The sequence below is a fragment of the Simochromis diagramma genome, unplaced genomic scaffold, assembly GCF_900408965.1.
Source record: "Simochromis diagramma unplaced genomic scaffold, fSimDia1.1 OVJJ01000710.1, whole genome shotgun sequence".
Classification (NCBI taxonomy): domain Eukaryota; kingdom Metazoa; phylum Chordata; class Actinopteri; order Cichliformes; family Cichlidae; genus Simochromis; species Simochromis diagramma.
In genome coordinates this window covers 47,134-74,104 of record NW_024386756.1, presented here as the reverse complement: position 1 = coordinate 74,104, position 26,971 = coordinate 47,134, and the positions used below count along the sequence as shown (strand labels likewise).

At 39.8% G+C, this 26,971-nt stretch overlaps 1 long non-coding RNA gene across 1 annotated transcript; it reads left to right on the top strand.

Annotated features, from left to right (window-relative positions):
* The first annotated feature begins 14,810 nt into the window (after positions 1-14,810).
* LOC120730054 lies at positions 14,811-26,566 on the top strand. The gene is made up of 4 exons (XR_005695042.1): positions 14,811-14,825; positions 19,807-19,815; positions 22,371-22,377; positions 26,096-26,566. It is a non-coding gene; the product is annotated as an uncharacterized LOC120730054 (long non-coding RNA).
* Positions 26,567-26,971: the final 405 nt, after the last annotated feature.

The window sequence follows — 26,971 nt, the reverse complement described above, 5'->3', positions numbered from 1 at the left end:
TTATTTTTTTTTGCATACAGGTATAACAGAATAGCTTTAGTGTAGTTGTTGTTTTAAACTTGAGTATGAACTTATACAAAATGCAGCAAGATATTTAAAAAAGTTTTGTTGATTAAAAAACACTATATCGGATTCATATCGGTATCGACAGATATCCAAATTTATGATATCGGTATCGGACATAAAAAAGTGGTATCGCGCCATCTCTAATGAAAATAGTAATTTGGAATACAAAATGTTACAGCTTACTTTTTATTTTAATAATTAAACATTTTCAAATAATTTCAGTGGTAGAAAACTAAATTTCTACCATGTCACAATTGGATATCTTTATATCCTTAGGAGATCATATCAAGTTTTAGATTTCTCCTTGAATTAAAGTTGTTAACATCACTGCATATGAACTAACATAGGCCTGCTGGGTCACAGAGTTTGTCATACATCAGTGAAAACCCTGAACTTAAATGTGATCATGTTATTACACAGAAAGACCAAACAGTTTTTGCGCTTACCACCCCTAACAGGTTCCAAGTTGAAATGGACTCTTTCTTCTCAATGTGGATGTGCATTGGATGAAACAGGTGTTACTTCATTGAAAACATTACCACTACTACGCTCACCCTTATTCTTCTTCACCAATGTATTTATGGCTGCTAACAGCTGCACATGTTCGAAGTTATTCTGCCACAACAATTTTCCACTACAGTTTTTGATTATGTCTCCTAACGGTGGTTGCTGCAGATACTTTTCAATGGAAACTGAACTCTTATCTTGGGGTGTTATCAGTACCAGTGAATTCTCAAATGATGGATCACCAAAGACTTCAAGGACTGGTTCTACATTGTTTTTGTTGCTCCTCAGTGAAATCTTCAGGTTTTAAAACCAGCAGGAAGATTCAATTCAATTCAATTTTATTTATATAGCGCCAAATCACAACAAAAGTCACCTCAAGGCGCTTCATATATACAGAGAAAAACCCAACAATCATACGACACCCTATGAGCAAGCACTTTGGCGACAGTGGGAAGGAAAAACTCCCTTTTAACAGGAAGAAACCTCTGGCAGAACCAGGCTCAGGGAGGGGCGGCCATCTGCTGCAACCGGTTGGGGTGAGAGAAGGAAGACAGGATAAAAGACATGCTGTGGAAGAGAGACAGAGGTTAATAACACATATGATTCAATGCAGAGAGGTCTATTAACACGTAGTGAGTGAGAAAGGTGACTGGAAAGGAAAAACTCAATGCATCATGGGAATCCCCGGCAGCCTACATCTATTGCAGCATAACTAAGGGAGGATTCAGGGTCACCTGGTCCAGCCCTAACTATATGCTTTAGCAAAAAGAAAAGTTTTAAGCCTAATCTTAAAAGTAGAGATAGTGTCTGTCTCCCGAATCCAAACTGGAAGCTGGTTCCACAGAAGAGGGGCCTGAAAACTGAAAATTCTACTTTTAAATACTCTAGGAACAACAAGTAGGCCTGCAGTGTGAGAGCGAAGTGCTCTAATAGGGTGATATGGTACTACAAGGTCATTAAGATAAGATGGGGCCTGATTATTTAAGACCTTGTATGTGAGGAGGAGGATTTTGAATTCAATTCTGGATTTAACAGGAAGCCAATGAAGGGAAGCCAAAACAGGAGAAATATGCTCTCTCTTTCTAGTCCCTGTCAGGACTCTTGCTGCAGCATTTTGGATTAACTGGTCACTTTTCAGTGAGTTTTTTGGACATCCTGATAATAATGAATTGCAGTAGTCCAGCCTGGAATTAATAAATGCATGAACTAGTTTTTCAGCATCACTCTGAAACAGGATATTTCTAATTTTAGAGATGTTGCGCAAATGGAAGAATGCAGTCTTACATATTTGTTTAATATGTGCGTTGAAGGACATATCCTGGTCAAAAATGACTCCAAGGTTCCTCACAGCGTGACTGGAGGCCAAGGTAATGCCATCCAGGGTAAGAATCTGGTTAGATACCATATTTCTAAGATTTTCAGGGCCGAGTACAATAACCTCAGTTTTATCTGAATTAAGAAGCAGAAAGTTAGTGGCCATCCAGGTCTTTATGTCTTTAAGACATTCCTGCAGTTTAACTAATTGGTGTGTGTTATCTGGCTTCATGGACAGATAGAGCTGGGTGTCATCTGCATATCAGTGAAAATGTATGCTATGTCTTCTAATGATGTTGCCTAAGGGAAGCATGTATAATGTAAACAGAATTGGTCCTAGCACTGAACCCTGTGGAACTCCATAATTAAACTCAGCGTGTGAAGAGGACTCTCCATTTACATGCACAAATTGGAGTCTATTAGATAGATATGATACAAACCACTGCAGCACAGTACCTGTAATACCTATAGCATGTTCTAATCGCTCTAATAAGATATTATGGTCAACAGTATCGAATGCTGCACTAAGGTCTAGCAGGACAATCACAGAGACGAGTCCACTGTCAGAGGCCATAAGAAGATCATTTGTAACCTTCACTAAAGCTGTTTCTGTGCTGTGATGAGCTCTGAAACCTGACTGAAACTCTTCAAATAAACCATTCCTCTGCAGATGATCTGTTAGCTGTTTGACAACTACTCTTTCAAGGATTTTGGATATGAAAGGAAGGTTGGAGATTGGCCTATAATTAGCTAAGACTGCTAGGGTCTAGAGATGGCCTTTTGAGTAAAGGTTTAACTACAGCCAGTTTGAAGGCCTGTGGTACATAGCCGATTATTAGAGATAGGTTGATCATATTTAAGATCGAAGAATTAATTAATGGCAGGACTTCTTTGAGCAGTTTTGTAGGAATGGGGTCTAAAAGACACGTTGATGGTTTGGAGGAAGCAATTATTGAAGTTAACTCAGAAAGATCAATTGGAGAAAAAGAGTCTAACTTAACATCAATGGTACTAAGAGTAGCTGTAGATAATATTACATCTGTTGGATGTCTGCATACCGGCAGGAAGTTGAGCGGCTGGTACTCTGGTGCAGTCAGCACAATCTGGAGCTGAACACTCTTAAGACTGTAGAGATGACAGTGGACTTCAGGAGACATCCCTCAACTCTGCACCCCCTCACCATATCAGACAGCCCTGTGTCAACTGTGAAGACCTTCAAGTTCCTGGGTACAACCATCTCCCAGGACCTGAAGTGGGAGACCAACATCAACTCCATCCTCAAAAAGGCCCAGCAGAGGATGTACTTCCTGAGACAACTGGGGAAGTACAGTCTTCCACAGGAGCTGCTGATCCAGTTCTACACTGCGGTCATTGAGTCTGTCCTGTGCTCCTCCATCACAGTCTGGTATGGAGCAGCCACTAAACAGGACAGGAGCAGACTGCAGCGGACTGTACGGGCAGCAGAAAGGATCATCGGCACGCCCCTGCCCTTCATCCAGGATCTGTACCTCTCAAGAACCAGGAAACAGGCAGGGAAAATCATCACAGACCCCTCACACCCTGGACAAAGACTTTTTGATCTGCTGCCCTCTGGCAGACGGTACAGAAGCCTGCAGACCAGAACCACCCGACATAGGAACAGTTTTTTTCCCCTCGCCATCTCCCTTCTTAACAGTTGACCTGTCACACTGCTCCCACTGCCAGACTGCAGCTGCACCTTATGTACATTTTGTAGTACTCATTCCACCTCATTCATTTCTGTATTTTATGTATATAAGTTTAGATTCGTTATTTATAGTTGGTTTACACAGCTTTGTGTATGTATGTGTAATGTGTATATATAGACACGTGCGTGTGTGTGTGTGTGTGTGTGTGATTTACATTGCTGTGCTTGAGAGCCACCATCTACCGGAACCAAATTCCCTGTATGTGTCTGCACATATACTTGGCCAATAAACATGATTCTGATTCTGATTATTGGTAATTTTTTCTCTAATGATAAAAATTTTATTTGTGAAGAAGTTCATGAAAGAAAGAGTACTTTATTGATCCCCGTGGGGAAATTCCTCTTTGCATTTAACCCATTCACTCAGTGAAGCAGTGGGCAGCCATTGGGTGCCCGGGGAGCAGTGTGTAGGGATGGTACCTTGCTCAGGGGTACCTCAGGGTAGCTGTTCAGGGGAATCGAACCCCGACCTTCCGATCATGGGGCCACCACTCTACCTACTGAGCTATCCTTGCCCCTAGTCATTACTAGTTAACGTTAAAGGGATGTTTGGCTCAAAAGAGCTCTGACTTTTTGTCAGCCTGGCTACAGTGCTGAAGAGAAACCTGGGGTTGTTCTTATTTTCTTCAATCAGTGACGAATAGTAAGATGTTCTGGCTTTGCAGAGGGCTTTCTTATAAAGCAACAAACTATTTCTCCAGGCTAAATGATGATCCTCTAAATTTTTGACACGCCATTTTCCTCTCCAGCTTACGAGTTATCTGCTTTAGGGTACATGTTTGAGAATTATACCACGGAGTCAGGTACTTCTGACTAGAGACCTTAGTTTTCACTGGAGCTACAGTATCCAGAGTCGTACGTAGTGAGGAGGTGAAATTATTAACAAGATAATCGACCTCTGTTGGGGTAGCGTTCAGATAGCTGCTCTGCTCTGTGTTGGTACAGGGCATTGAAGATGATAACAGTGGGTGGATTATATTCTTAAACTTTGTTACAGCGCTTTCAGAAAGACATCTACTTTGATAAAGTCTACTCTCCACTGCTATGTAATCAATTATTGTAAATGTAAATGTTATCAGGAAATGATCAGACAGGAGAGGGTTTTCAGGAAATACTGTTAAATGTTCAGTTTCTATGCCATATGTTAAAACAAGATCTAGAGTGTGATTAAAGTGGTGGGTGGGTTCTTTTACATTTTGAGAGAAACCAATTGAGTCTAATAACAGATTAAATGCCATGTTGAGGCTGTCATTTTTAGCATCTACATGGATGTTAAAATCACCCACAATAATTATTTTATCTGAGCTCAGAACTAAATTAGATATAAAGTCTGAGAAATCAGACAGAAACTCTGCGTAAGGCCCAGGTGGACGATAGATGATAACAAGTAAGACTGGTTTCTGAGTTTTACAGCTGGGGTGGACAATGTTAAGCATCAGGCTTTCAAATGAATTAAAAGTCTGTCTCGGTCTTTCATTAATTAATAGGCTGGTGTGAAAAATTGCTGCCACACCGTCCCCTCGGCCTGTGCTTTGAGATTTCTGGTAGTTAGAATGACTCGGGGGGTGTTGATTCATTTAAGCTAACATAATCATCCTGCTGCAACCAGGTTTCTGTAAGGCAGAGTAAATCAATTTGTTGATCAATTATTAAGTCATGAACTAACAGAGACTTGGAGGAGAGAGACCTAATATTTAATAATCCACATTTCACTGTTTTACTCTTTGGTTCAGATGTGGATACTGTATTGTTCTTTCTTTGTAATTGTTTACGTTTAAGTTGTTTGTTGCTGGTTTTTAGTTTGTTTTTTGTCTATTTGGGAGCTGACACAGTCTCAATGGAGATGGGTTTTTGAGGGGGTAGCAGGAGAAGAGAATCTGCAGAGAGGCGTGTAAGACTGCAACTCTGCTTCCTGGTCCCAACTCTGGATAGTCATATTTTGGGGGGTTTAAAAATTTGTCCATATTTCTAGAAATGAGAGCTGCTCCATCCAAAGTAGGGATGGATGCCGCCTCTCCTAACAAGACCCAGTTTCCTCCAGAATGTTCGCCAATTATCTATGAAACCCACATCGTTTCTGGATGTGAGGTCCAGAAGCAAAGACACTCATGCAGTTCTCTCTACATCAAGATGGCGCTGGAGTGACGACAGCCTTTCCAAGTAGCTCTGCAACACCATACTTGTCTCTTAACTTTTAACTGTTTCTTTCAAACTTTTATTTTTTCACCTTCCTTTAGTTACTTTACTTTCTACCTCTTAGATATAGTATGGATAATGCACTTTTTAAAACCTCTGGAACCCGCTCCTTCATCTACTCAAGAGCGGAGCTGCTGGCACTAAACACAAAGACACAGACCAGCATGAGACACAACATCCCGCCTAGCTAAAGAGGAGCTACAGAGGCTGCAAAGCTGGAGCGAGGAAAGTGGATCACCGAAGGCAATTCAAACCATCAATCCTGACAGTGATAATGGGAAACATGAACTTGTTACAGAATAAGATCGATGAACTGTCTACTCTGAACAACCACTGACTCTACCGTCAGTGCAGTTTGTTTATCTTCACGGAGACGTGGCTAATCGAGCTAACGCCGCAGGCTAACGTATACCTATGCGGTTTCACATCCATGAGAGTCGATAGGGACACACAGGCTAGCGGAAAAAGCAGAGGTGGAGGACTCATTGTCTACATTAACAACAGGTCTTTCAACATCTGCAGGAAGCTCCTGAGGATGTTTTATCAGTCGGTGGTTGCTGGAGTACTTTTCTATGCTTTGGTGTGCTGGGGGAGCAGCACAGCAAAGAAGGACTCATCCATGCTGAAGAAACTAATCAGGAAGGCTGGCTCTGTGGTCGGCATGAAGCTGGACACTCTGGTGACAGTGGCAGAGAAAAGGACATTAAAGAAACTGATGGACATTATGGACAATGCTGGGCATCCTCTGCACACGGTCGTAAACAATCACAGGAGCCTGTTCAGTAACAGGTTGCTTCTCCCAAAGTCAAAAACCAACACACTTAAAAACTCCTTTGTCCCACACGCCATCAGACTATTGAACTCCTCACTGGAGGGGAGAGGGAAACAGGGGGACAAAGGAGGGCGGGAACAAATGAGCTGAAGTGCTTTTTTACACTGTGCAATATTTGCAATAGTTGTTTGTTTGTTTTTCTTATATTTGACTGTGCAATAATTACTGTACAATATACTAAAATGTGCAATCCTAGTTATCCATATTGTATATTCTGTATTTATGTATGTGTATATGTGGTGTATTTATGCTCACATCCTTACTCTCATTCCCCTTATTGTATCTGTAACATGCAACTTCTGTTGGTGCTGTGCTACTGGAAACTGAATTTCCCGGAGGAACCCACCCGACGGATTAAGAAAGTTTCGTCTAATCTATCTCTAATCTCTCTAATTTTCTCAGATCTTCTCGGAAGATTTTAGGTGATAACAGATGTGGAGTGTTGATGAGATCGATTTCTTTCCCCTTCAGCTCTCTTTTTTTTCAGTCCCTGAATGCCGTCTAACCACATTTTAAAGGTTCCGAGTCTGAGCCTCAGCATGTTTGGATCTACTTGAAGGAATCGCAGGCCACTTCCACTTCCACGGCAGGATGGATCCAAAATGGATTCGGATCACAGATACAGACTGGATCCAGTTCCAGCTCATTCCGTGTGGCTCTATTTGGATCATTTATAGTTCCTGCATCTCTGACTTCAACCCTCTCTGCTCAGCATGTGGACAGCTAAGTGAAAGCTGAGCCTTGTTTTTCTTTTATTATCAAAGTCGTTGGCTCGGAAACTTCCGTGTTTTAATCAAACAGTGACTGTCAGGCAGCCATTGTCGATCATGAAGTTGATATGAGATCAGATTATAGTTGTTGACACAATTTAAGTCCTGTTAAAATCTTTCCTTTTTAAGTGTTTCCAATTTAATTGGAGTAAAATGTCCTTGTCTCTTAACCCTTTAAGACCTACCATAGAACCAAGTCCGCCAGAGCTTATATTATATTTTTACATGCTGTGGAGCCATTTTTGGGAGCATTTCAAGTTGCTATACATCAATACAACCATTATAGCCCAGATTTTAATAATATGTATTCATTAAGTGCATAGTAATTACATAAATTGCAAAAAAGTGCAATAAACTACAAAAAAATTGAAAATCGTTTTTGATTTTTTAACATATATTTGTAGTTAGAGAAATTTAAGAGGCTTATCCCTCAAAACTGTAAATACAAAAAAGTTGCACAAAATAGTTTCCCACCACAGGAAATTTATTTTGAGTGTCTTCATAGTTTTATTTTTGAAATACACCAATTTTTATACACTGCAGGAAAAACGAAAATAAATATTATACTGCAAATTTGCAAAAAAGCAGCATATGCATCAAAATAAACTATTTCCAGCAGTGCAATATGAGTCCTAAGCATCCCAGAAACGACACAGAAAGTCATAAAGTCAAAGATAACTTTTAAAAAGACCAGTATAGGCCCTGATCGCAAAAAAGACTACATTTCTGCGAAAATGACGTCACTTCCGGTTTCGGGCAGGTAATGGCGGAAATGCAAAAGTTCGCGCTGACGTCTATTCCAACGTAGGAAGTGTTATGGACAGCTGATCGGATCGGCAAAGCGTGTTTCTGGAATATTATGTTTTTGTTCCTGCAAGCGCTTTTTATGCAGTTTTTGCAAAGCTTTATGTGGAAGGAAACCGTGACCTAGGACAAGCTGATGGCATAAGATGTAAGTACAACTCCTCTGGTTTCATATGCAAAAAAAATTTTTGCGCTAGCTTACGTGGTTGCAGTGCTACTGGGATTTAAAAATAGTTACGCATAACAGAGCGTTCCCGCTCCGATCGGCTCTAAAGGGTTAATTGGTATTGTGGTGATGGAATGGAATACAATTCATTACAACTCAATACAAATATTTATATATTTATAAATATTTATATAGAGCCAAATCACAACAACAGTTGCATCAAGGTGACAATGCAAGTTGTTCCATTGTTCATGAGTTGGATCAGATGCTGAGGAAGAATCCTGGATAGAGCTGGTGCATCAAAAACATATAGAGAGAATGTGCTGGGATCATCCGGTAGAGAATGAGATCTACAATTTCCAACCCCAGGAGAGCTTTAACAGTCTTCAGAGGGAAGCTGCGGGCAATGAGTCTGAGTAGACCAGGGGTAGGCAACCTTTCTGATGACGAGTGCCATTTAAAATTTCCTCAGAAGTCAGTGTGCCATATGATTGCATTAGCAATAAATTTAATAACACTCTATATGAACAGTTACACAATATATAGAACCACTTTATAGAATTATATTTGTTTGCAGATGTTGGCAACTATCAGCGAATAGTTATCAGCTGTTTAGAAACAAAAAAAGACACTTTTTATCCACAACAGCACATGAACTGTACAACAGAAAATACAAATGCTATTTATGGTCTCCTCAAAACAATGATAAGAAAAATAAACTGGGCCAATATGGCATGTTTGTTAATACAGAGACACACATGTTAATGTGATTTCTGGTCTCCCACTCAGGGACACAGGTCTCCGAGTGTCCAGCATTCGGACGGCTACCTAAGGACACTCATGTGAGAGAAAACCTGCTCACACAGATATGTAGAGCCAAATACTGTCAATAAGGGCTCTGCAATAGTGATGGGTCGTTCGCGAACGAAATGGCTCTTAGAGCCGGCTCGTTGACGTGAACGACGTCGAGCCGTCACGTGGGTTTTTTGGGGGGTTTTTTTTCCTCTTTTCTTTCTCTCAACCTCTCTCTCGCACTTTTTTCCCGCTTCACTCTGCACGCGAGTCTTGTGCTTTAAGCTGGGCAGAGGGGGGAGGGGCGGTAGTTACACTCAGTAGCACAGGAACAGAGCCAGAGGGAGAGAGAGAGAAAGAGAGCCAGGGACAACGTCACATTAGAAAGGTATAGTAATCATCCACAACTGTTTTCGGTTGCAGATGATAAAGGATTCAGAAAGTTTATTCATGAAGGCCCATTTGACAGAGAATATGCATGTTCTTTTTGTTTTCATATTATAATTTATATTTAATTGTGTTGTGGTTTGCAGTGTTTTGTGTTGTTTTCACTTTAAATTTATAAAAGGAAAAAAGCTGAAAATTTAAATAGTTAAAAGTTGAAATGTGAATAGTTGATTTTTGTATTATATGATTTATTTATTACATTTTATGTGGAGTGAAAAAATAAAAGTATATTTACAGTGGCCCCTACAGACAAAGCACATACAAACTAGAATCACGTACGAACTCTGAAGCATGTACAAACTCCAAAACACGTAAAAAGACGTTCAAACTCCAAAACACGTAAAAACATGTTCAAACTCCAAAACACGTACAAAAGACAACAGAAGTGCTCCAGGATGCTGGGCGCAGTGTTGAGCTTTTGTTACCTAGTGGCTACACAAGCCAGCAAGTACCAACGACCGGATTTGGTGTGTGGTAATAACAGGTAAATGAACATTTTTTTTTGTAAATTTTGAATATATATGAGTGCCTATGTATAAATATACAAACAATACACACATGCTTTCAATTGTGTAATTTAAGTGATCTAGGTAGCTCTGCTTTGGAAGTTCAGTTCATGCTAGAAATGTGTTTTGGAGTTTGTACGTGTTTTGTCTCTAGGGGCCACCACATATATCTATATATAAACCATTTTTTACGTTAGTAATTCCTTTTATGCATAATTTTATATTATTGTTAATAATAAATTAATTAAAGCAACAAAACAACCTGAAGAGCCGGTTCGGAGCCGAAAGAGCCGGCTCTTTTTAGTGAGCCGAGCCGAAAGAGCCGGCTCTCTAAAAAGAGCCGGAAATCCCATCACTAATACACACATGCTTTCAATTGTGTAATTTAAGTGATCTAGTAGCTCTGCTTTGGAAGTTCAGTTTATGCTAGAAAGGTGTTTTCGGAGTTTGTACGTGTTTTGTCTCTAGGGGCCACCGCATATATTTATATATAAAAATATACAAATAAAACCACTTTTTTTACTTTAGTAATTCCTTTTGTGCATAATTTTATATTATTGTTAATAATAAATTATTTAAAGCAACAAAACAACCTGAAGAGCCGGTTCGGAGCCGAAAGAGCCGGCTCTTTTTAGTGAGCCGAGCCGAAAGAGCCGGAGCTCTAAAAAGAGCCGGAAATCCCATCACTACTGGCCTCGGTACTAAACTGGGCAGGGGAAAAAAAACCAAGGACCAGACAAAGCAAAAAAGGGCATTTAAAGATACAGCGCTCTGCAAATGCATATTTGGTAAGTTTTACCATTTTTATGCTATATTACTTTGTCTTTCTTAATAACAAGACTTTCATGTCTGGTTAATCTGGAGATGGAGTCTTTGGTCTTTGGCTTGTTTAGTCCTCGGGTTGTAGTTTGTACAGCCCAAGGACCCCATGTTTATTTTGTTTTAAAGGATACACGGCACACCATGCTAAGACTTATCACTTTTTCCGCTCATAGCTCTTTGGGAATCAAATGCGGAAGTTTGCAGATTTACATCTGGTGACTTTCATGTTTATCAGCCTAGGAGTCTACATACTTTCTCCCCGCTGAAGACAGTTAACAAGAGCTTATTCATGTGCTCTAATTCACTTATTTTGTGTGTGTATTTTTGTCCTAGATGGCCTGACGCAGCAGTTAGGGGCAAACTCTATGTCCGATTTTGTCTTTGCACAAGCAGTGCAGAAATGGCTCCGATACGCCCCAGATCGTTTGGGTGGTGCAGGACGCACATCATGCAAAAAATTACAAACTTCTGTGAATCATATAAACGTGAATAGGAAACTGTCTTTTAATAAAGTATTTAGCAAACGAAACATGCCTATTGACCTTATTTTGTTTATTTTTTTTCTCTTTTACATCACATGCAATGCTTTCTTATTTTAGGATATTAATATTGACATGATACATTGTGAGACATTTGGTTTTTTTTATAAAGGGTGTCCAATTTAAGGAATAAGTACAATTATGTGTTTAGGTGGTTGAAGTATTGATGGAAACATGCAGTAGTTTAGTATTGGTTAAAATACCTATAAAGAAAGGTAGATTTCCAGTCATGATTTAACTGTTGTTTTAATAAAAAGCAACTGTGCGAAAGAGGTGGAAAATCAACACCATAGCTCAACAGTGTTTCAATATCAGAATCTGACATTGTTTCAATGTCAACAGTATTATAAAATATAACTTTGAATCAATGTCAGGTTTCAACATTGATTCAACATCAAAACCTGACGTTGTTTCAACGTTAAAAAAGGGTGCAAGAGTGACGTTAGGTCAACGTCACACTTCAACGTTGATTCAATGACATCGCCTGATATTGACTCAACATTGTTTCAATGTTTCCTTGCTATCTGGGATGTCTCTCATGGAGTCCTTTACTGCTGCAGACAGGCAAGGTGTTCAAATAGCGCACAACTTCAGTTTTTTTTTTATTTCTATATGATGAACTCTGCATTATTAAATAATAAGAACAAGTAATCTGATGTCCTGTAATCATTATGATGCTATAATTTGAGATACAATAAATAAAATACGTTTTTGTACAAAGTATCGGTATCGGATCAGTATCATCGATACCACCCTGAATATTACTTGGTATCGGATCGGAAAGGAAATCAGTGGTATCGCACATCACTAGTTTTTACTATTTCTTTTCCATATGGGAAACATGACAGAAAAGCCGATCAGCTAATCACTGATCAGTTTCATAATTGAAGTAGCAACAGGAGAGAGAGGGGGAGAGAATGAGAGAAGAAGAGGCAGCTGTGCAGCGTAACAGAATAAATCCACTTTTGTGTTTTTCCATTCTAGCTGAAGTCCGGGACTGCGTCCCTTCTCAGCTCAACATGAAACACGTAATATTTTCTCTGAATGCGAGACGATTCCGTCTTTTTACGGAATGGTTGACAACTCTACTAACTAACCCTTATGAATTAAATAAAGTTCACTATCAGTAACATCATAGCACCTACCCAGCTGTATAGAAACTCCATCCTGCTAGCTAGTACGCAGTACAAGTTATTGTAACTGACTGTAAAAAGTCAGCACAATGAAAATAAACTACACCTAAACTTGGTTTATATCTGACCCAGATAGACTGCAGGTCATAACTTCGTACCTGAAGTTCAGTTCACCTGATACTCGGACCAGCGGCTGCCTTGGGTCTCTCCTCTTTGCTCCCCTTTCTCTCATCCACCTGCTGGCATCCACCACTTGTTAATGTTACTGAATCTGTGGAAGCACCGCTATAGCCACCACCAAACAACTGAGTTATTTTTACACACCGACCAGCATCTGGCCAATCCACCACCTTTCATTGTTTATACTGTTGCAAAAAAATAAAAATTAAAAAATCATCGGGCCACCGAGCAAATGCACGGTATGCCCGATGGCCAGTCCAGCTATGGTCGTGCCATCAGTTAACCTTTCGCGTGCCAACTGTGGCACGCGTGCCTAGGGTTGCCGACCCCTGGAGTAGACAGTGTCTGCACCGTCAGGCTGCTGTTGAAAATTGTAGCTGTAAAGTTATTGCTTTCTGTCACGCTGAGCCAGAAACAGATGATGATCACCATAAGTGAAGGGAACCATCAAGCTGAAGGACTCCTAACAGGTTTGATTAGCTTGTGGCAATGACAAGTTACTGGCAGGTCCAATGGAGTGCAGCTCTGGCTGTAGCTGAAGTAAAAACTGGAAAGTCCAGAAGCAAGATTTTCAGTCCATCTTGAAACAATAACTCTTGAAGACTAGTGATGTGTCGGTCGCGAACGAAATGGCTCTTAGAGCCGACTCTTTGAAGTGAACGACGCGAGCCGGCTCCTTATTGGGAGCCATGCGTTTTTTCCTTCTTTCTCTCACCCTCTTTCTCGCACGTTTTTTCTGCTTCACTCAGTATGCTAGCCTTGTGCTGTGCGCTGGGCAGAGGGGGGAGGGGCGGTAGTTACACTCGCAGTAGCACAGGAACAGAGCCGGAGGGAAAGAGAGCCAGGGGCAACAACGTCACACTAGAAAGGTATAGTAATCATCCACAACTATTTTCAGTTGCAGATAATAAAGGATACAGAAAGTTTATTCATGCAGGCCCATATGAAAGAGAATGTGCATCTTCTTTTTTTTTTCATATTTATATTTATTTGTGTTGTGGTTTGCAGTGTTTTGTGTTCTTTCACTTTGAATCTGTTTAAAAGGAAAAAAGCTGAAAATTTAAATAGTTAAAAGTTGGAATGTGAATAGTTGAGTTTTGTATTATATGATTTATTTATTACATTTTATGTGGAGTGAATAAATAAAAATATATTTATGGTGGAGCCTTGAAACAAAGCACGTACAAACTCCAAAACACGTAAAAACTCCAAAACATGTACAAACTCCAAAGAGCGTACAAACCCCGAATCATGTAGAAACTCCAAAACACGTAAAAACTCCAAAACACGTAAAAAACTTCGAAGCACGTGCAAACTCTAAAACACGTACAAAACAGAACAGATGTGCTCCAGGATGCTAAGGGCAGTGTTGAGCTTTTGTTACCTTGTGGTTACACAAGCCAGGAAGTACCAACGACCGGATTTAGTGTGTGGTAGTAACAGGTAAATGAACATTTTTTTAAAATTATTTGAATATACATGAATGCTTCTGTTTAAATATACAAACAATACACATATGCTTTCAAATGTGTAAATTCAGTGATCTTGGTAGCACTGTTTTGGAAGTTCAGTTAACGCTAGAATTGTGTTTCGGAGTTTGTACGTGCTTTGTCTCTAGGGGCCATCGCTATATTTATATATAAACATATATAAATAAAACCATGTGGGTTTTGTTTTCGTTTTTTTTACATTAGTAGTTTCGTTTGTGCATAATTTTATATGTTGTTAATAATAAATTAATTAAAGCAACAAAACAACCTGAGGAGCCATTTGGGGAGCCGAAAGAGCCGGCTCTTTCTAGTGAGCCGAGCCAAAAGAGCCGGTTCTCTAAAAAGAGCCAGAAATCCCATCACTATTGAGGAGAAAAAGGTGCTCGACAGACAGCCCTCCATGTGCTCGCCAGGGGTAGCCTGACTGCCATTACCGAGATGAGATTCTCAGACCCCTTGTGAGACCATATGCTGGTGTGGTTGGGCCTGGGTTCCTCCTAATACAAGACAATGCTAGACCTCATGTGACTGGAGTGTGTCAGCAGTTCCTGCAAGACAAAGGCATTGAAGCTACAGACTGGCCCACCCATTCCCCAGACTTGAATCCAATTAATCACATCTGGGACATCATGTCTCGCTCCATCCACAAACAGTCTGTGTTGCACCACGGACTGTCCAGGAGTTAGCGGACGCTTTTGTACAGGTTTGGGAGGAGATTCCTTTAAAAGACCATCTGCCACCTCATCAGGAGCATGCCCAGGCATTGTAGGAAGGTCATACAGGCACATGGAGGCCAAACAAACACACTAATGAGTGTCATTTTGGCGTGTAAGGACATCAAAGTTGGATCAGCCTGTAGTGTGTTTGTCCTCTTTAATTTTGAGTGTGACTCCAAATCCAGACCTCCATGGGTTGCTAAATTTGATTTTCAATGATAACCTTTGTTCTTTACAAAGTTCTTTGAATGTGCTGACAACAAAATCACACAAAGGTTATGTTGTGTATTTAATGAGAATATTTCATTCATTCAGATCTGGGATGTCTTATTTTTGTGTTCCCTTTATTTTATGTTTTGTTTTGTTTTTTTTGGCAGGCACACCTGTACACAAACAAGCTATCTACAACTTTTTGCTCAGATTGACAGCAATCCACAGCCCGAGTCCACAAGTAGCAACAATCCCACTGCAATTTTTCCAGGAATTGCAGATTCTAGTTGCGATTTAATTTTGATTTTGCTTTACTCCTGCTAAATTGCTTTAATAAAATCTCCTCCAAGTACAGTCTAAATTGTGGACATTCAATTTTTAACTGTTTGTGAAACAGTAAAAGTAAAAGTCATAATATTATTGTCATGGTCACCGTGTCTTCCCGGCTGGCCCAGTGTAGCTACATGTGTCTTTTTGTTTTCCTTTCTCTCTCCCTCTTGCTCGCGACGCGCTGCCTGCGTAGAGCGCATTGCGGGCTCCCGTCCCTGGCCTTTGCGTCTGCAAGTCATCACGCACCTGTGGTTCATTATCTCACCAGCATCCACTACTTAAGGCAGTGTCTGGGAGCATCTCATTGCTAGACTATTGAGTAATCTTTTTAGTGAAACCTTCTTTCGCATGTTTCTAAGTTTCCTCTTTGCGTTTTCTTGGATTAACCTTTCATCTCTGTACAGTTTTCGTTCATTGGAGCCCGTGGGCGAGCTGAGTGACCTGTGTGCAGTGTTTGTTTTACGTGAGCTGCGTGAAAATGTGCCTGTGTGTGTGAAGAGCCCCTGTTTCCTGACCTCACCTGTGCCCCCTGGATTCCCCTCTCTCACCTATATATACGAGCACCCGGTGTTGTGTGTAAATAAAAGAACTGAGCTGTGTTTTTCAGTCTGCGCTTGAGTCCATCCTGACTTGTGACAATTGCTCTTTATTACTGCATCCAGTTCTTGCAAGTTACTCTAGCACTTTATATAACATATTACAAACTTTGCCTTGGGGCCCCTAAAATAAAACAAAAGACACTACAACTGCCACAATCAATAGGACCTGCTGTTTACAGGCGGGACTGATAGGATTTGACCTATAAGGCTACTCAGGGTTGCTTTATGTTATCCTGGTTACCCAGGAAGAAACCTGGGCAATTTCTAGGTAGTTAGTACTCCAGCTGCATCGGCTCCAGTTGACGTCTATTACCCTACTGGGTAAGACTCAGAGATCAGGACTTTTCTTTATCAAAGAACCAAAAAAGCTTCCTGTCTGAGGGTTGTTGGCCCCAGAGATTGACATCGGACTGTCCTTTTCTCACTGGTTCTGTTCTGTTTTGGACATAATATCTGGGTGCATTTAAGGGGTACACGCTTATTAGGTGCTGAGATCAGTGGTCTCAGGGTATCATCTATGATTTATGCAGATGATCTGATTTTATTGGTTTTGCCAAATGACTGTAGAAAATATGGACAACTCGACCACACCTCCTCCCATTGTGGAAAAAAGAAGCCAAAATATCCCGCTTACTGAGGTTGCCATATTGCATTTTTAGAGCCAGAGCCTCCGCAGTAGTGACTTGAGGTGGAGCAACTGTGTAACGCTCTCGCCCACACACCCGCTAAACATGACCGCAAACACGCCACCTACTCTTTTTACGTAGCCCGGCAGCTCCAGTTTGTTTGCTGATGGGTTTATCACGACTGACGACTCGTTCAATCAAGGTAAATACAACCACGTCACTGTTATGAAAAAGGCACACAGCTTATCATCTTATAGTTCTACAACATCTAAAATCACTTTGCTAGATTAGCCGCTAGCATACGCAATGTGTTGGGGGTTTGTTGCTAGCTATTTAGCGATGCTACACACCTGTTACTCTAATAGTCTGTATTATTGAATGATTCAGCACTCTTCAGGTTTTGTTATCCATTTTTAGACAGCGATGAGATCAGCTGCACACTCCACAGAGGCCCAGAGTTAAGGTTAATATCAAAAATGTAATGCTGTCCTTTGAGATTTTAACATTTAAGGGTGTGAGTGTAATGGATCTAAAATTGTTTAAATTTTCAGTCTACTCTACAGCCTGATAACATGGAAATTTTAAAAACAGCAGCAGAAGGTTTCAGTAGTGTAGTGTAATTTGTTCTTTTCATTTCATGATAGAGTCCATATTATATCAACAGCTACATTCACCCTGGGGGGAAACTAGTGAGGGAGACCAAGAGGACTAAGCTGGGTTTCCTGGGTCCAGAGGTTTGGAGAAACGTCTTCTTTCATCACAGCTGTCCTGTGCCAGAAGTTCTGTTGACCCACTGAGAGAGGCATCATTTAAGAAACACCAGGAACACTGAAGCTCATCGCATTGATCAAGCAGGACTCATGATCTTCACCAGCAGCTCCCTCACAGGGAAATCTTCAGAGCTCCACCGTAGGCCTGCCTCAGAGGATGGATAAACCCAGCATTTCATGAAAACTGATGGCGACCTTTGGTTTGTGTAATGTTATAAATGCTCGGATACTCCCCAGAAGTTCTGGACTTTTACATAAAGATATTATATTCAGTCCTGTAGAAAGTTATATATTTAAAAATATATGATCCTCTCTGGTTACTCTGGTATGAATAACTCTGAATCACTTTATGTTAAATAACACACCATCTACAAAACACATACAAAATACATACATCTTCATTAGCTTTTATTTAATTGTGTCAGAGAAAATCAAATGTGCTCTTCATGCAGCTGAGTACACAAAACAGAACCTGTCCAGGTCTGAGATCAGCAGCTCTCTGAGACACCCAACTGAGGTCCTGTTAATGCTGATATATAGTGACACACTTACATGGGTGATTAATCCTTTTGACTTTTTGTCTTTAACTTTATCAATAAAACAGCTGCAGCTTTCAATGACAGCAGATGTTGTACTTTAACCTTTGTACTGTTTTCATCAGTTAATTTTGAAGTTAACATGTTGGATGATCTGTCTTCTGTCACTGTTTGGTGCTGAGATCTGAATCTGAGGACAGTTCCTGTAATCACAAAGAGAACAGAATCATCACAAACTGAAATAGAAAGTTTATCTCTCATATCTGAAATAAAGCTGATCCTTCTCTGTCCTCACACACTCAGGATCTGAAGTTCTTCTCTTACATTTTTTTCAGTTCTGCGGTTCTGCTGACAGCTGAAATATGAGCTGTTTATTAAAAAGGACAAAGCCTTATAAACTAACAGATTTTCCAATATAATATTTATATTTGAGTTGTTAGTTCTTTGTAAATTGAGTTCTGCAAAGATGAGATGATGGAGCAGGTTTCAGTCCTGGTTCAGTCTGCTGCTGCATCCTGGTTACAAGATATGGAGCTATCATAACTCTTGTTTGAGCTGCCTCCTGGGTATTGGACAACAAACATTAATACTTCAAATTATTGCTCTCAAAGGATATAAGCTGTACAGAGTACTGCACGTGTAAATGTGAACAATATGTCATTAATAATCATCTGGACTGTTTTTGTAATCTGAATATTTCTAACAAACTTAACACAAAAAAAAATCATCAGTGGAAAAATTCAACTTTTTTTTTTTGCCTGTCTCGTTTGGTTCCTTAGCCATTAGAATTGATGTCTGAAGTCCAACAAAGATGCCCAATGGATTTACTTTACCAAGTGGATCATCACGGCCTTGCCGTATTGGTTCATTTGATCAACCTTTGTTGTTATTGTTCATTTTATTTCATTTTCAGTTGTTACAGATGGCACATAGCCTACATGGCTGGGGGATAGGAAAGGGAGAAAGAAAGATGAGGGAAAAGAAAAACAAAGGGGAAGAGGGACAGTAAGAAAGGGCACTTAAAAAGATAAAAAGAAATTCCTGGATCACCTGTTGAGAGAAAAAACAGAGAAAAGAGAAAACAAGCAAAAAAAGAGAGCAACATAATAAACACAACACCATTCCATTAATCCAATTGTAAATAACAGTAAATACTAAATATTGAATGTTGTTGTGCAGCACGCACAAATTTTAACTTAAGCTCCCAAACGGCCGTAGTTGGTTTCAGTGCATAAATATTGGGCTTTGCTATTTTAATGATTAATGAGAGGTTACTTAAGTGCAAATGCTTGTTTTTTTTAAATTTGGTGTTACTGTCTTTACCGATGTGGCAGGATACTAAAAACATGTTGCTATTTCTACATATTTATTAATCAGCTCTGCACAACAGCTGAAGCAGAGTCCAGCCTGTTGAACTTACAGTATAATATTTGTAATAAAAGTACAGTAACGGTAGTTAGTCAGTTACTGAGTAGCCCGGTGCTTTTTTTCTTGATTAGTCAGGGTAAATTCATTCACCTGCACGGATTTGCTAAACAAACTATACAAAACAAGTTTCCCCAACAGCCGAGTGCTCATCTAGCTAGGTCTCAGGACCTAGCTAAGGACAGTAGTTAAGGATTAACTTACAAACACATTTAACTTACCGAAAAATTGGAGCAGGACCTTGGGTCCTTCTGTCGGGTAGTCCAGTTTACTGAAGAACACCTCAGGCTGTCAGGTAAAACAGTCGGGCGTGGTTTCGTAGTGTAAACGCTGGACCTTCTTGTCGCTACCCGATCCCTACCGGAAACCCGATCGGTACCACGCATGTGCAAATCTTACGTCACTTCCTCTCTTCGCCAATATTGCGACATTTAATATATTTAAATGACACGGTTAGCGCCCAGTGAGCTCCTAGCGTTACTCGCCAACTCTGCCCAGGATATTTATACAATGGATACCTCCGTACACAAATAACTTCACGCTTTTCTGCTCAACGGAGAGCATCCCCCGATTGAACAACAGCGCCAGAAGAATGGTGCCTAATTACAGACTTAATAATACAGACTTAGTAATATGTCACGTAAGGATTCATCAGCCAGATTGTTTACTGACCATTGACAGTGATAGCGGACATCATCCTCACTATTCCAATCAATCCTCAACACACAGACAAGCAGAAACACAATCAAGTATCACTAAATCAAATTTAACACATACACAAAGACGATTTGTAATGATGCTAGTTAAGTTTACAGTAGGGTTCATTCGCTCAGTCAGCAAGTGGCGGTATCCTCGTACACTGGGGAGTAAACATTAAACTTAACAGAAGAAGAGAACATCTTTTTTTTTTAAATTTTGTCTATATTATATTGAAATGTTTCATTATTGCAAACATTTTAAGAGATACTTACTATAGCTAACATCTTCACAGATACTCTGACCTGTAACTATCGTAAAATGCTTCATGCAGAAGTAGCGGCCTTTCGCACATGCGTGGTACCGATCGGGTTTCCAGTACAGATCGAGTAGTGACACTCCTCTCAGTGCAGGGTTTATGGAGGCGGGGTTTATGACTTAAACTTCAGCCAAACTCCAGAGGGCGATAGAGATGTTTTGACTTCCATTTTGGGGAGGTGTCGTGTTGTCCATGTTTTCTACATTTATTGTTTTTGCCAGGTACTGACTTCCAGTTTAAACTGGTGTTAGACCAGAGGTTTTCATTAGGAAAAAGATGGAATGCCAACTCTGGATCAGAAAAGAGTTGGAGTTCCAACTGGAGGAGTTTAAGTATCTCTGCATACTCTCTAAATCTACTCTGTTACATATTTGGACAGTGAGTGCAAAATCCTCACTGCTGATCAATAACATGTGAGTGGACTCACCAGCTGTTTTGGTTGCCATGATGTCACTTTTTTTGAAAAGACCAGGGAATGAACTGGAAGGGGAAAAAAATGTATTTTAGGATCTTTGAATCACACGACATGAGATGGTAGGTGGACAGAGGGCCTTTGAATGGTTCAAATGTAACGGCACAAAAAAGAAAAGTTTTTGTGATGTTGGTTGTTTTATGCAATGCTTCAGTTGGTCTGGAGTTGGTCACCATATGTAGAATGTGTAACCAGTTGCGTGAGTAATGGCTGAAAGAAGATTCACAGCTTTCATTTTCAGTTTCACTTTCCAAAGAAATTAAAGTCTTTTTAAAGGCCACGACTGACCAACTACATTTATCCCGAGCAAAAGACTGATGAATCAGGGGACCTAAGTCTGAATACATGTAGAACTGTTTTGTAGACATGAATGATTTATTCCACATTCTCAACCTCAGAGATCATTTCTGCTTTCAGAAATCTTACAGTCCATAAGTAGCTGAAGATATTTGTGACACGTTTACTTGTGTCACAAATATCTTACGATTACTTTTAATCATAGAAGATTATGACAGATCGTGCCACATTTAAATCTGATCTGCACAGTTGGATAGAAATGAGCAACTATAGACCACATCACCTGCATTATAACCATATTTACATCTTACATTTAGCAAATGCTTCTGAGAATGATGATTAGATGAGATCACAGAGTCTGAAAACTCCAGAAAGTGAAACACGATCTTAAGTGTGTGTGTGGGTGATATCTGCAATAAAACAAAGGGAATACCAAGACATGTTCCAGCCTGCTGGGTATAGGTGAGCAGCTGCACATAAGGTGTTTTCAATGGGGGTGGGGTTGTGGCAGTTTCAGTGGAGAGATTAAAACTTTCATATAGATAAAACATTAAAATATTCCTCTTCAGCCAACTGTCTCGCCCTTCAGTTTAAATACAATTTTTCTGTCAGCTGAGATGAAATTACTTATGTCATCATATGTTATATAACAAATAACCTTATTTTAATGTTTTTGCTCATTCAGTGCAGTCAATTCATAAAAGAGTATTATCAAAAAATAGTTTTATAAATTATAGTTCTGCATCATAACACACACAGTAGCAGGTTCACTCTCAGTGCCCTGCAGCCAAAATGAAAAGATGTAAATCAGGAAAAATTGAAAGTATCTTAAGTTAAATCAGATCTGCAGAGTATCCAAAACATGAAAAACAAACATTTATTGATGAGTTTAACTGTTGAGAAAAAACAGCAGATAAATTTGTGCTCTACCTGTTCGTCGTCCTCTGAGTTCACAGGCGAAGCACGGCATCTGCTTCTTTGTCTGTTTGCACCTGATGATGATCTGATGACGGTATGAAGGTGTTCAGTCAGAGAATATGAAGATGGGCTGTACACTGCCCACCCAATCAGAAGTTAGAAACAGTGCTCATGTTTTCTCTGAGCCTCATTTTCCTCACTTTTGATTGGGTGGTAACATCCACCCACCCATACACTGTGTTCCGGTGTTTGGGTGGGGTGAGCCTACTCCTGTCCATAGCTAGAACCGCCTAATGACACAAAAACAATCTAATCTGTGAAGATGAAATTTAAAATCTGTACATGATTGTTTTTTTATTCCAGCTGCAATGTTTAAAATATTTTTATGTCCTCATAGTTTAGTGTTTGTGATCTGAAACATTATTCTGTCAGTGAATCGGTCAAAGACAAGATTTACACAATTATGAATCTTTTTCTATCAATCATTTAATTTATATATATATATATATATATATATATATATATATATATATATATATATATATATATATATATATGACCATTTTAACTGTAAAACAGTTGTTTCACTGAAACCCAGTCTCTGAGGCTCCCACAATAACTGGTATTGAGCCTCAGCTATAGAGGACTTAACAAAAATTAAACTCAATCAATTATGTGAAAAGTACTTCATGTCTTACAGCAGTTAATATTCATAATTTTTAATCTTTCGCCTCATGTTTCTGAACGCAGGTTTTCCATTTATTTCATCTATATGAACACAAATTTGCTTTATATTTTTATATTTGTAGAGATTTGTGTCCATGTTGAGGGGCTGGATCCATACAGAACATGACAATGTTTGTGTTCTCATTGTGCTGTTGTTGGTCTGATGTTCACGACCTCTGCTCTTCATTGTTTAAAGTTTAAAAGAATACATTTGTCCTTTGTCACTTTAACGCAGCATGCACTTGGTTCTGTGAGAAGCCAAGAGCATTAAGTTTAATAACTCCACAAACTATAGTTCCATCTTTGTGTATAAGTCAATCTAATCTGTCAAAAAGCAAAAGGAATCCAGGGCCTGTTCCAGCCTGCTGTGTTAGGAATGACAGTTACACGTTGGAAACCCTTTTATTTGTGAGACAAAGATTGTCACAAGAAAAATATGTGCATGTCTGTTACAGTTGCTCCTGCTTTTTCTCTTTAGCTTGACTTTTTCTTACTCATTTCTTTGTCCTTTACCTTGTAGTTAGAGCGGTAAACTCTGTAATGCATTGTATTATTATTTGTATTAAGTAAATATTTAGTCTGTTACTGTTACTGTCTTGCAGCAACTGTAATCCACATAATTTCCTTAGGGTTTAATAAAGTATTCTGATTCTGAAACACTCAAAACTCATCAGAGAGCACTCACACTCATGGCTCGTAACACTCATGCCCATGAAGAGTGGATGGCAACAGTCTGTGGATATCAGCTGAAGGAGCAAGCTTGTTCCAGCTTGCTGCATGATGTTCGGCAGCTACAGGTACACAACACGAACAACAGTCACAGCAGTCACCTACTGAGCTGAAGGTTTATGGGCAGAAAGTAGCGTCTATGAGCAATGATTCACAAATATGTACGATAATTTGTGTGTAACTGTAAAACTATTGTTCAAACGCGCACATCAAAAATGATCAGAGATCATTTACTCACTCATTTGAATCTTCAACAGATCTTATCCTTTCCACTTTTAAAAGCTTCCTGTGCCACTAATATCTAAAAAATTGAACTGATTTTTTTGTAGTTTTGTGGTTCACAACTTTTGTTCCTTAAGTTCAACATGTGTTTGACTAACTGAGCATAAAGTCAGTGGGTCAAAACACTGAGGTGGAGATTAGATTAAAAAGTGAGAGGAGAAAATATGTTTCAGATCACTGAGCTGATGTCTGTGTAAATGTGTTTGATAACAGGACATCTCTGCAAACTCTCAGATGGAGAGCAAGTTCAGACCCTGCTGACTGGCTCTGGCTATGGGCTGAGATCCAGTCCACATGTGCATCCTTCCTACACAATCGCAAGAAGAACTATTTTATTTTTATTCAGGCAACACAAAAAACACAAACACAGCTTCTAATTTGTGTTTCAGTGCAAGCCTGCTCAGACACAAAGCAAATTAAAGCTGATTATGAGGGCCCTCGCACCCCCGGCGCGTTGAGACACGCCCAACACCTAAAACCAGCACCTCCGATCTGATGTCACATTGATGGAATTCATGCATTTAACCACCAGCTAACATTTCTTTTTCCTCAGATATTTTTATTAAAGTTTCTGCATCGACTTTTACAAAAGACAAATTGAACAATATGCCGTTTTCTTTTTGAAGAACATAAAACAATATGAAACATACACTCCCACCTCATAATTATAGCAGTACCAGTGGGTGTACAAAAAGAAAAAAGAAAGGGTCCAATCTAATAATACGAGTAGCAAACCCTGGAGTACAAGATAACAGTTCCTGAGTGTACAAGAGAGATGTGGAGAGTTTCAAAGCCCACACCCCCACACAGACACAGAAAAAACAAAAACACACAAACAAAAAAAAAACAAAAAAAACCCCACAAACATAATGAGTGGTCAGCGTAGTTGTAGGGATAAATCAATTCTGTTAGAGAAAAGAAATATGTATAAAGTAGGTAAGTAAATGCCATCATAGGGCGCAGGCACAATAGAGTCCATATACTTAAACTTAAACCTCTTACTTAAACATAAGATAAAATAAAATAAAATATAATAAAGTCTGAGCTGGCTAATTGGGAGCGTTGCGAGACCGCAAAGTCTGAACATGGTCAAAAAAGGGTTGCCAGGTCTTAAAAAAATTTGGCCATAGACCCACGCAGGGTGAATTTAATCTTTTCGAGTTTGCTAAAATGCAAAGCATCTCTGATCCAGATTTCCCAGGATGGGGCAGAAGGGGACTTCCAACATAACAATATTCTGCGTCTTGCCAATAAGGTGAGAAATGCTACCAGATCCGCTTGGGGCGTCGGCAAGGCAACTGTATCAGGAAGAACCCCAAACAAAGCAGTTAAGGGCACAGGTTGGAGGGTTAGCTGGATGATCATTGATAAAATCAGAAAAATATTAATCCAGTATTGTTTGAGGGATGGACATGACCAAAACATATGTATTAGAGAGGCAGGTGTTTGATGACAACGGTCGCAATCAGGGCTAAGATTGGGGTATATTTGAGCTAGTCTGGCTTTAGTCCAGTGTACACGGTGCAAAATCTTACATTGAATCAGCCCGTGTTTGGCACAAAATGAGGAGCCATGGACCCGGCAAAGAATTTTATCCCAAGAGTCATCCTGAATCACACACCCCAAATCCTGCTCCCATGCCATTTTAATAGCCGAGATTGAGGAGTTGCAAGAGGAACATATTCTCCCATACAAACAAGAGATCAGGCCCTGTGATGAAGGGGGAGGCGATAGAAGGTTATCAAAGTCATGATAAGGAGGTCTAGATGGGAACTGAGAGGATTTCTCCTTAACAAAACTCCGGATTTCTAAATAGCGAAAAAAGTGACTTTTTGGAAGGCCAAATTTCAATGAGAGCTGTTCAAAGGAGGCAAATGTATTCTGAATGTATAGATCAGAAAAAGACCTGATACCCAAGGAGGCCCACAAATAAAAAGCACCATCAACTAACGAAGGCTGAAAAGAGGGATTTTTCAAAATGGGTGACTGAAGGGAAAAAAAGGTCAACTTAAAATAACGACGAAATTAATACCATATTTTCAAGGTAACTTTGACAATAGAGTTATTATAAGAACCTGCACTCGGAGGCTGCTTTTGGGCATAAATCAGGGCTGGTAAAGAGGATGAGGCACAAGAAGAAGTCTCCAAACTGAGCCAGGCCGGGGCATTATTCATGCCTTCCCCCTGTAGCCAGTACCTGAGAATACGAATATTACATGCCCAATAATAGAACATAAGGTTTGGTAAAGCCATCCCCCCCATCTTTTTCGGTCTTTGAAGATATGTCTTGCGTATTCTAGGGTTTTTTTTGTTCCAGATGAACCCAGACAGAATCTTGTCTAATTTAACAAAAAAGGAAATTGGGATAAATACAGGGACACACTGAAAAAGAAAAGAAAATCTGGGGAGGATATTCATTTTAATTGTATTTATGCGCCCTGCTACAGACAGATGGAGTAGAGACCATCTGTCCAAATCCTGCCTAACTTTCTCCACAAGTGGGTCGAAATTAAGCTTGAAAAGAGCATGAAATTGACTTGTAATTTTAACCCCTAAATATGTGAAGTTGTCCGATACAACTCGAAAAGGCAGTGCTGTGCACTGATATTTCTGTGCAGCAGCATTCAGGGGAAACAGTTCACTCTTAGCGAGATTCAGCTTATAGCCAGAAATAAGGCTAAACTGTTCAAGTATTGAGAGCACCAAAGGAAATGAGGATGCTGGTTCTGAGATATAAAGAAGCAAATCATCTGCGTATAAGGAGACCCTTTGTTCTATACCATTTCTAGTAACCCCGGTGATACCTGGGTTTGATCTCAGCGATATGGCCAGGGGCTCAATTGCAATTGCAAATAGCAACGGCGACATGGGACAGCCCTGCCTAGTCCCCCTAAACAGAGGAAAAAAGTCAGAACATGTGCCATTTGTTTTGACAGCGGCAAGCGGGGAAGTATAAAGAAGTTTCAACCAGGAGATGAATATTTTACCAAAGCCGAATTTATCCAAAACATAAAAAAGGTATCCCCACTC